General features: G+C 39.9%; 1 non-coding gene across 1 annotated transcript; it reads left to right on the forward strand.

Annotated features, from left to right (window-relative positions):
• Positions 1-990: 990 nt before the first annotated feature.
• On the forward strand, positions 991-1,096 carry LOC111752260 (U6 spliceosomal RNA). The gene has a single exon (XR_002787227.2). It is a non-coding gene; the product is annotated as a U6 spliceosomal RNA (small nuclear RNA).
• Positions 1,097-11,846: the final 10,750 nt, after the last annotated feature.

An 11,846-nucleotide genomic window follows, 5' to 3' on the forward strand; every position in this document is an offset into this window, starting at 1 on the left:
TGCAGTCTGAAATTGACCAAACATGCAGTCAATATGCATTGATAATTACTGGTGATTGGAATATAAAAGTTGGAAACAAAGAAGGATCGGTCTTTGGTGATAGAAATGATGGTGGAGATTGCATGATAGAATTTTGCAAGACCAATGACTTCTTCATTGCAAATACCTTTTTTCTCCAAAATAAACAGTGATTATACACATGGACCTCACCAAATGTAATACACAGGAATCAAATCGACTACATCTGTGAAAAGAGACAATGGGGAAGCTCAGTATCATCAGACAGAAGAAGACCAGGGGCTGACTGCAGAACAGACCATCAATTGCTCATATGCAAATTCAATTTGAAGTTGAAGAAAATTAGAGCAAGTCCATGAGAGCCAAAATATGACCATGAGTGCAATGCACCTAATTTTAGAGACCATCTCAAGAACAGATATGATGCATTGAACGCTAATGACTGAAGACCAGATAAGTTATAGAATGACATAAAGGACATCATACATGAAGAAAGCAAACAGTTATTAAAAAGGCAGGAAAGAAAGAAAAGACTCAAATGGATGTCAGAAGAGACTCTGAAACTTGCTCTTGAACATAGAGTAGCTAAAGTGAATAGAAGAAATAATGAAGTATATGAGCTGAACAGAAGATTTCAAAGGGTGGCTCGAGAAGACAAAGCAAAGTATTATAACAAAATTTGCAAAGACCTGGAGTTTGAAAACCAAAAGGGAAGAATATGGTCAGCTTTTTTCAAGCTGAAAGAACTGAAGAAAAATTCAAGCCTTGAGTTGCCATATTGAGGGATTCTACAGAGAAAATATTGAACACAGGAAACATCAAAAGAAGATGGAAGGAATACACAGAGTCGCTGTACCTGTTCAGCCATTTCAGGAGGTAGCACATGAACAAGAGCCTATGTTACCGAAGGAAGAAGTTCAAATTGCACTGAAGGCATTGCCAAAAAACAAGGCTCCAAGAATTGATGGAATAGTGCTCTCTTCGGCAGCACATGTACTAAAATTGGAAAGATACAGAGAAGATCATCATGGCCTCTGTGCAAGGGTGACATGCAAATTCATGAAGGTTCCATATTTTGGGGAGTATGTAGCAAGGTGTATATACGTTTTCGTGTGAGAGACTGACTTGACTTGTAAACTTTCACTTAAAGCACAATAAAAATTAAAAAAAAAAATCAGCAGACCAAAACAAATGAGTACAAATTCAACTTAAAAAATCTCACTGTGAAAAATCAAATGGAAAATGATAAAAGGACCAAAGCTGTGTTTAGTAATATAATTGCTACCTAACTAAAAACTAATGTACTTTAATAACTGTGCAGGAATCAGGATATTATTTCTTTTAACCTTAGCTAAAGAATATTTACATGAATCTTACTACACAGAGATATGCAAAAGCATACCATTCAGGAAAAATAAAATAGAGAGAGAAAAAAAAGAATTGACAGAATACCAACTGAGATGTTTCAACAAAAGGATGCAGCTCTGGAAGTGCTCACTCATCTATGCCAAGAAATTTGGAAGACAGCTTCCTAGCCAACCAACTGAAAGAGATCCATATTTGTGCCCATTCCAAAGAAAGGTGACCCAGCAGAATATGGAAATTATCAAACAATAACATTAATATCACACACAAGTAAAATTTTGCTGAAGATCATTCACAAGTGATTACAACAGTACATTGACAGGGAACTGCCAGAAGTTCAACGTGGATTCAGAAAAGGACATGGAACAAAGGGTATCATTGCTGATGTCAAATGGATCTTGGTTGAAAGCAGAGAATACCAGAAAGATATTTACCTACACGATTTAAAGCCAGGAAAGGTTTGCATAAAGTTTGTATCCTTTCACCATACTTATTCAAACTGTATGCTGAGCAAATAATCTGAGAAGTTGAACTATATGAAGAAGAACTTGGTATCAGGATTGGAGGAAGACTCATTAACAACCTACAATATGTAGATGACACAACCTTGCTTGCCGAAGGCAAAGAGGACTTGAAGCACTTACTGATGAAGATCAAAGACCACACACTTATGAAAATAAAATTCCTCACAGCTGGACCAACAACCAATATCATGAAAAATGGAGAAAATATTGAAGTTGTCATGGATTTCATTTTACTTGAATCCACAACATCCATGAAAGAAGCAGTCAAGAAATTGAACAACACACTGCATTGGGCAAATCTGCTGCAAAAGACCTCTTTAAAGTGTTAAAAAGCAAAGATGTCACTTTGAGGACTGACTTAGGCTAGGTCCTCTAGAGAAGCAAAACCAGTGAAGTGTCTATAGAGAGAGAGAGAGATTTATATCAAGGAAATGGCTGGAAAGTCCCAAGTCCATGGGTCAAGTTGGAGGCTTTTGCAGAGTCACGTAGCTGCAGCAGATGGGGAACCCAAGATCCAGACCATGGAGGTTGACAAATTTCAAGATCAGCAGGTAAGCTGTTAGCTCAAGACCCAAGACCCAGAGGTCAGATGAACAGGAGCCAGCTGCAGGATCCCCAGCGAGCAAAGGCCCACGAGCCTTGCCAGAAAGTTCATGCATATTGAATGCAGGCCACACCCCCAACAAAACTCCCTTTCACCTGACTGGCTACTCACAGCAGTTTCTATCAATGAGGTTATCATGTTATATCAGACCTCATCATGGAGATGATTATACTATTATACAACTGCCAAAACACATCATAACTGCCAATCTACTGAGAAACATGGTCCAGCCAAGTGAACACACACTCTTAATGATCACAAGGACTAAGGTGCGCCTGATCAAAGCCATGGTATTTCCAATCCCCTCATATGTATGCGAAAGCTGGACAATGAATAAGGAAGGCCGAAGAAGAATTGATGCCTTTGAATTAAGGTGTTGGTGAAGAAAGAACGTCGAATATACCATGGACTGCCAGAAGAACGAACAAACCTGTCTCGGAAGAAGTACAACCAGAATGCTCCTTAGAACCAAGGACAGCAAGACTTCATCTAACATACTTTGGACACGTTATCAGAAGGGACTAGCCCCTGGAGAAGGACGTCATGGTTGGTAAAGTACAGGGTCAGTGAAAAAGAGGAAGACCCCTAACAAGATGGATTTACACAGTGGCTGCAAGAATGGGCTCAAGCATAACAACAATTGTGAGGATGGTACAGGAGTGGGCAGTGTTTCATTCTGTTGTACATGGGGTCGCTATGAGTTGGAACTGACTAGATGTCACCTAACAACAACATTTATAAATACAGATAGTTTGTAAAATTGTGGACCTTTGTTTATAGATTAAAATATAGATGGCACCTATGTTTTCGATGCACAGAATACATATTAATACCCAATAGACACAAACACCACTTTTCCTAAAAACAGCACTGCATTCTCATGTTGCTACATCATCAGGGAAACTATCTCTCAGAAAGAGAGGTCTTCAAAATATCTATAGTTAGGCTACCTTAAAACTTTCTCATCTCAGAAAGGATTCCAAAAATGAATCCTCCCACCCCACTCCACTTCCATAAATCTCACCTTCCACCTATGGAAAAATTCCTGCCTTCAAGTGTTAGAGATATTAGATACTAACAGCAGAACACACTACCCCAGAAATCTCACCCTCCACCTACGGGAAATTCGAGGGTTAGAAATGTTAGATACTAAGAGCAGAACACAGCAGAATTTAACTGTGGCAGGGATTCTTTGCTAGCACATATTGATCTCAAAAAGATGCCAGGCCCGGAATGACAGATAAAAGTTAAGGCTTAATCTGTCGTGATGTCAGCCACTTACGCTGTATCAGTCTGGCAACAATTAAACATAAGGGCCTAAACTCCAAATCACAAACGGCTTAAACAGTCACGCCACTAAAGTTAGGCCATATAAAACATCACCGACCAAATCAAGTTTATGTGGGAGCCTCGTCATGGGTCCTTTTCTCAGTATTAATTCATGTTGCATTTAATGGGGGGAAAAAAATAAATAAAAGAAGAGGAAAACATGCAGCAACATTGGCTACCAGGTGTGGTTGTGCATGTTTTTCGTTCAGGGCCCAAGACTGCAGTTTCAACTCCAACAGGGTGTTTTGTCTAACTGTCCAGACCATAACGTATGTTGTCCCACAAACAATTTGTCACACTTTACCAGTTGCATATTTGGGCACAGAGATAGAACATACCATATGGCAAAACGTGCTACTCTTGTCAATTGTAATACTCAGGCAGCAGGTAATTTCTTAGACTGAACGTCAGGAGCTTGGTGGAATGTTGTGTCTGTAGAGTGACAGGTGATATAACCTCTATTATTCAGAGTTGGCCTGGAAGACACACTTGTTAAAAACCACAAAGTATAAATGGCTAAAAAGCCTTCATACGGTAGCAACTTTCAGATGGTTCTCTGGAGGAAAAAAAAAATTTTTTTTTAAAAAAGAAAGATTTTACTACCAGATGCAAGTTTTGGCAAGATACTCTTAATGATGTTAAAAAAAAAAAAAAAATGATGTTAGGATAGGTCTTAAAAATACCTACTTTTGATTTTTTTTTCCATTCAACATTTTTCTTATCCAGCTGTGCTGGTGAACCGTCTTTATAGAAAAGCACACAATTTAAAGGATAATGGAGTTGGCCATTTGGACAATACATTGCAAACGATGCGGTGTCAGTTAAACACGTTCACCTAAGAATGATTCAACTCAGTCAGAAGAAGGCCTTTGGGGAGCTTCTCTTTAAAAAATCATACTACAGGCATTCTGCTCATGTTTATGCACAAGAGAAAAATAGTTGTGTGCTTCGAGTAAACACGGTTGCCAGGGGGTAGGAGGAAAGGGAAATGACTGTTAATGGGTATGGGGTTTCCCTTGGGAATGATGAAAATATTCTAGAATTAGTGGGGATGGATACACAACTTTGTGAATATACTAAAAACCACTAATTGTATACTTTAAAGGGTGAATTTTATGGTATATGAATTATATCTCAATAAAGCTGTTATATAAAAAGCAAAACAAAAACATATGGGCCTGCCAACATGGAGAAGCCACACAAGGCAGAGGAGAGACCCGGGGAAGGCTGGTGTGGGGACCAGAAAGAAAAGGCTTGATAAGTAGAGGGGCAAGTTGAGAACCTTTGAAAATAATCAAAAAGGAGGTTCAAAGACGGAGTCTGGGTGCCTCTGGAAGCTCTATTTTCCTGAGTCAAAAATTTTTTCTGGTTTCCCCTTGTCTGGAATCACTATCCACATTTTGAAAACACATACCACCACAGACACAATTTTAGAGTAGTTTTGGTACATAGGAGAGAAAATTTTTCTTTGTACCAAATTAATTAGGATATCCGGAAATGGACAAACACTGGTGGGGGCAGGGGAAGGAAACTAACAGGGACAGTTGTCATCCCAAGAAGCACCACTCCTCCTTGCTTTCAATCATGGCCACCTGCATACTAACTTTCACCTTCCATAGGAACGGTTAGGAATATGTTTGCTTTCAAGTTGATTCAATTGAACAAATATGTGTTGAATATTTAGTGCAGGCTTCCTTCAGCTTCAGAGGACTACATGGCATGGGCAGATTTTTTAAGACAACACCAGCTCTTTGATCTTCTGGGGCTCTGACATTCTTGTCATCTGCACATTCATAGGCTTGCAGCACAGGCTCATAGCAAGACCAGTGTACACAACTTGAGGCTCCAAAGAGCTGTGTAATTTGTCCAAAGCTAACAGAGTCAAGATATACACTTTTTGAGATAATAGCATCTCATTAATGTGAGCCAAGAGGCAATCAGCTCATTTGGATTACAAACTATTTTATGTACTTCAAAACAGAGAACATTCTTTTAGAAATGAATTCTAAGTTTCCCAGGCTTGCTGGCCTTCCATAAGGTATTATGGCCCAAATTATGATGGCTCTTAGTTCCCACATGGGGCTTTAGCCATCACCTCCTCAAAGGTTCTCTCCAGTTGTTAAGGGGATACCAGGTGGCAGCATCTCATTGTGCTCCGGAAAAAGCCCCCTTACTCTCTAGCTCCAGTCTCAGGCCACTGTGAGTTGCTGGTGCCCTCTGTGAGAGCTCTGCACCCCAGGCCTGTCTGTCCTCTGCAGTGGCATCTCTGAGATATGTCATGGATCAGGGAGGCTAATACCGCCCACATGCCAAATCTTGCAAACTGGGCTGACAAGCCACTTGGTGGACCCCAAGCCTCCAAGGTCTTTAATGAGCACAGCTCCTGCAGCTTCTTTCCTCGGCTCCTTTACGTGGGCATGTGTTTTCCCCCTTGCCAACTACCCACTTCACTCTCTTCCATTCTTTCTGGTCCCACAGGCCGTTTCATTTGTGAACACTCCTTTAAGAGTTATTTAAGGAGCTGGGTGGCACAAATGGTTTGTACTCAACTACTAACCTAAAGGTTGGTGGTTCAAATTCACCCAGTGGGACTGTGGGAGAAAGACCTGTTGATGCGTATCTGTAAAGATTACAGCCAAGAAAGGCCTATGGAGCAGTTCTACTCTGCAACACATAGGGTCGCCTTGAGAGGGAATCGACTAGACAGTAACAGGTTATTCAGTTGTCTGGCACTGTAGTCAAAAATCAATTGACTATAAATGTATCGGCTTACTTCTGTACTCAGTTCTATTCATTTGATCTCTGTGTACGACCTATGCCATTACTACACTGTAGCTTTGTAGTAGGTTTTGAAATCAGGAGATATGAGTCCTTCAACTTTGTTCTTTTTCAAAATGGTTTTGGCTAATCTAGGTTTAAACATTTTAAACACATCTTTCATCTACTTTGAAAAACCATGTTTTCCCCCTGAGATGCCACAGAGAACTAAAAAGAACAAGTAATAATGTCAAAACACCTTTACCTTTATGCTCTTACTTCTGACTTGACTATACTGCTCAGTTTTAAAGTACAAAAAGACCTCTCTCTCTCTCTCTCTACGTCCCTCTCTCTCTCCCTCCGTTTCACTCCACTATCCCTGTGGGCTTTGTACAATATTTCTCTATTTGTAAAACCCAAAATAAACATGGTAAAAAGGCACTTATGTTCCCTTTCTGCCAATGTCATTATTCCTGGGCAAATTCTGTGATGATTCTAAAAAGGTTGAAATCCCTTAGTCTTACATTTCTCAAAAAGAGTAAGTTTAGGCCTTTAGCCAATTATTTCCATTTGGGATTAATGTCTACAAGAAGTTTAACTCTTTCTAGAGAGTTAATACCAATAGCACACTGCAGTTATAAAGTGAAAGCAAGAAGAAAGTCAGGCATTTTCAACTTTTTTCCCCATTTTTTTAACAGTGTTTGAAGTGAAAGTTTACAATTCAAGTCAGTTTCTCCTACAAAAACTTACATTGTTATGTGACCCTAGTTTCTCTCCCTACAATGTGACAGCACATTCCTTCTCTCCAACCTGCATTTTCTGTGCCTGTTCAACCAACTCCTGTCCCCCTCTGCCTTCTCATCTCACCTCCAGACAGGAGCTGCCCGCATAGTCTCATGTGTCTACTTGAGCTAAGAAGCACACTCCTCATCAGTATCATTTTATGTCCAGCCTAATCTTTGTCTGAAGAGTTGGCTTTGGGAATAGTTTTAGTTTTGGGCTAACAGAGAGTCCGGGGGCCATGACCACTGGGGTCCTTCCAGTCTCAGACCATTGAGTCTGGTCTTTTTACTAGAATTTGAAGTCTGCATCCACTTTTCTCCTGTTCCATTAGGGATTCTCTGTTGTGTTCCCTGTCAGGGCAGGCACTGGTAGTAGCTGGGCACTATCTAGTTCTACCTGTCTCAGGCTGATGGAGGCTCTGGTTTATGTGGCCCTTTCTGTCTCTTGGGCTCATATTTTCCATGTGTCTTTGGTGTTCTTCATTCTCCTTTGCTCCAGGTGGGTTGAGACCAATTGATGCATCTTAGATGCCCACTTGCTAGCTTTTAAGACCCCAGACGCCACTCACCAAAGTGGGATGAAGAACGTTTTCTTAATACACTTTGTTAAGGCGTTTTCAATTTTAAGTGTCTGAGGAAATGTACATGTCTGAAAAGAATTTTTTTTCATTTGAAAAAAAATAATAAAACAAAATACTTTTCAACTCTATTGAGCCTTCACAGATAAACTATTGGATGCTCATAGACTCTGGGAACAACTACATTTGACTTAGGTGCTTTGCAGAGCCTAAAAAAATAGAATCGTGCATTTCTCCCTTTGAACAGGTGCTGCATTCGGTACTCCAGCCTTTTTTGTTCCTGGTACATATATTTCACTTAACTAAATACAGCAAGTGTTTTCAAGATTACCGGAAAGCATATGGCAGCATGAATGGGCTGGTGCTGTTGTCATTAGCTGCCATTGAGTTAGCTCTGACTCAGGGTGACCTTGTGTGTAATAGAAGGAAATGTTGCCCAGTCCTGTGCCATCTTTGAGTTTGAGTCCATTGTTCTGGCAATTGCGTCAATCCATGTCATTAAAAGTTTCCCTCATTTTTGCTGACCCTCTACTTTACCAAACAGGATGTCCTTTCCTAGTAGTTAGTCTTCCTCACAACATGTCCAAAGTAAGCGGATGAAGTCTCGCCATACAGGACACAAAAAGCACTGAGCTGCTCCTCAAAAGTTGTAAGTTTAATGGCTATATCAGAGGCAATAGGTTTGCTTCTAAGGACTGTCTGCTTCAATTGCCTGAAATACGGTGATAATAGCAGCCACACAAGAGCAAAGCACAAGCCCAGCAAATGTGTGGTTTCTATTGCTCCCTAAATCCTGCCATCTTTGACTGCAGAGCTTTCCCCTCAGTAACAAGGAGGAATTAAGTTGTGGATACAGGGCCTCTACTGAAAGAGGCACTGACTTTGGCAGCTGTGGATCTTTTATCACGTTTATCCTCTATAACAGAAAACAGCTCTCAGAAAATTCTCTGTGATGAAAATAACCTCAACTGAGGAACTTAATTAAGGGAGACTCGATGTGTTCAGTTTAAGAGAGAAAACATTCAAACACCACAAATCCAGAAACATGTAACTGAGGTCAAAAAGTAGCACAGCTTTTATTTATAAATATATTGTTCAAATACCACCAGAAATACAGAGACTAGTATGAGATGGAGAATTACTATTATTACCTAATCCCTGACAGTGAAACAAAATATGCAATGATGTCTATTTATGTCAATATGCAACCCTAATTGTAAGGTTATGACTGATTTGGGGGAAAAAAATGTGTATTTTTAGACTCTGTTTCATAGGATATCCAATAATATGTCAAACATCGGGATCAGATTTAATGACAAATCATGCCGGCCATGAGAAACAGCAGGTAGTGTGATGCTAAACATGTTTTGGATGTGTCAAATTATTAAAACATTCTGGAATAGCAGAGAGGTCAGTAGAGGTACTGACCATGTATTATTTCATAGTAACTGTGGATGTCCTTGCATTTGCTTCTTTACGTTCATTTAAATTTTTGTCTGATTTTTTTTTCTGCCTCTTCCTTCTAACTTTGATGCACCACAGTGCTTTCTTCAAGTGTGAGAGGATTTCCCTAGGAGATAGATAGGAGCCCCATCATCCCTCAGTCTTTGAGGTCCTCTCTCCTCAGCTTCAGCCTGAGTTCACCCATGAAGTGTTTCCTCGGGAGTTTTCCTTTCTTCATCCTGTTGGAAAATACTCCAGGAGAACAGGTCAAAGGAACACAACCCCCGAAAAATGATCTGCTTGGGAACGGCCTTCAGCTGTGGGTGGTGATCATCACAGGGCCCGAAGTGGCAGGTTATACTTCATCTGCTCAGGGGAACATCAGCCTGATGGGGGGTAGCATGACAGGAAGGTTTAAAGTTGAACACAAAGCAAAAGTTTACTAACAAAATCACAGATTTGCTCTATCATTACAAATAGAAGTTTCTAGAACTTCTCTCCAAAGAACTCACACATGATGATGGAAACTACGAGGTTTAGATAGAGGTCTGTTAAAACACATGAAAGGTCCAGAGATGTGTTATTCAACACTTTCACCACTAGCTATGTGCAGCTGTTGAACACTTGAAATGGGGCTAGTGTAACAGGAATTCTTTTTAAATTTAGTTTTAACTAATTTGAATTTTAAAATGGAAGCAGTATAAAATATTTTTCTTTTAGACACAATGTTATTATTTTGGTGGGAATGGTTAAGTGCTCGACTGCTAACTGAAAGGTTGGCAGTTCAAAACCACCCAGAGTTCTGTAAAAGAAAGACCTGGCAATCTGCTTCTGTAGAAAACTCTGTGGGCCACTTCTGCTCTGTCATACGTCACTACGAATCAGAACTGACTTAACGGTACACAACAACAATAACATACTTAATTTTACCTATTGTATCATGTAAGCTATTAGTGTTTTAGGGCACAGGTCGGGATGATGCTTGGGAATACTCACTAGCACTTTTAAAAATATTGTTTACATGTTGAAATGTTAATATTTTGGATTAATTTTAAAATACATTGCCAAAATTAATTTCACCTGTTTCAACAATTTTTTGATAATGTGGCAAATAGAGAACTTTACATTATATATGTGGTCTGCATTATATTTGCATGGTACTTCATGAGTCGGAATCGACTTGACAGCAACCAGTTTGGTTTTTTGGTTTACCGTATAGGACAACTGGAAACCCTGGTGGTGTAGTGTTTAAGTGCTACGGCTGCTAACCAGCGGGTCGGCAGTTCAAATCCACCAGGTGCACCTTGGAAACTCTATAGGGCAGTTCTGCTCTGTCCTATAGGGCCGCTATAAGTCATAATCGACTTGACGGCACCCAGTTTGGTTTTTTTTTTTTTTTGGTATGGGACAACTTAAGATCTTCAAATGTTGTGGCAGGAGAAGAGATCAGGGGAGAGTTATTAATACTCCTTTACTTCTTTGATTTTTATCTAAGGGCTTTATTTCTTTCAAACAATTGAGGAAACTGGAAATGTTTAAATTTTTTATTGTGAACAATAGTGTCTAAAATGCTCATACATTGCCATCTGATCTCTGCCCCTAAAATAAATTCTTAACACTAGGAAATAGAAAGACTTTTGTACACAATGGTAGAGAGTAGGGTTGTAGGACCTGCAGCACCAGATCCTTGGGGGGACTTGGGCTTATTGCAAAGGGTTCACAGATTCATGTGGACCAGACACCAATGGTAGACTGAATAAATAACCTCTGGTTATCTCAGCACTACAATTTTTAAGAATATAGACATCTCTGTGATTTTTGGTGATTTAATAAAATATAAGCTTACTTAAAAGGAGTCCCTGGGTGGTGCAAACTGTTAATATGCTCAGCTGATTCCTGGAAGGTTGGAGGTTAAAGTCCACTCAGAGACACATCGGAAGAAAGGCCTCGTGGTCTACTTCCAAAAAATCAGTCATCGAAAGCCCTGTGAAGCAGAGTTCCACTCTGACACCTACAGGGTTGCTGTGAGTCAGAACTGACTTGACAGCAACTGGTCTGATTTTAAGCTTACTTGGAAGGGTCACTAAATTCAGAGTAATTGTTGTTATTAGTTGCTGTGGAGTTGGCTTCGACTCATGGCAACCTTATATCTAACAGAACGAAGCGCTGTCCAGTCCCGTGCCGTTTTCACGATCATTGGTATGTTCGCTTCCATTGTTGTGGCCATTGAGTCAATCCATCTCATTAAAGATATCTTAGTTATCTAGCACTGCTATAACAAAAATACTGCAAGTGGGTGGCTTTAACAAACAGAAATTTATTTTCTCAAAGTTTAGGAGACTTGTTGATGTTCTTAAGTGCCATCGAGTCGGTTCTGACTCATAGCAACTTTATGTACAACAGGACAAAACACTGCCTGGTCCTGCACCATCCTCACAATCATGGT

The sequence above is a fragment of the Loxodonta africana genome, chromosome 26, assembly GCF_030014295.1.
Source record: "Loxodonta africana isolate mLoxAfr1 chromosome 26, mLoxAfr1.hap2, whole genome shotgun sequence".
Classification (NCBI taxonomy): Eukaryota; Metazoa; Chordata; class Mammalia; order Proboscidea; family Elephantidae; genus Loxodonta; species Loxodonta africana.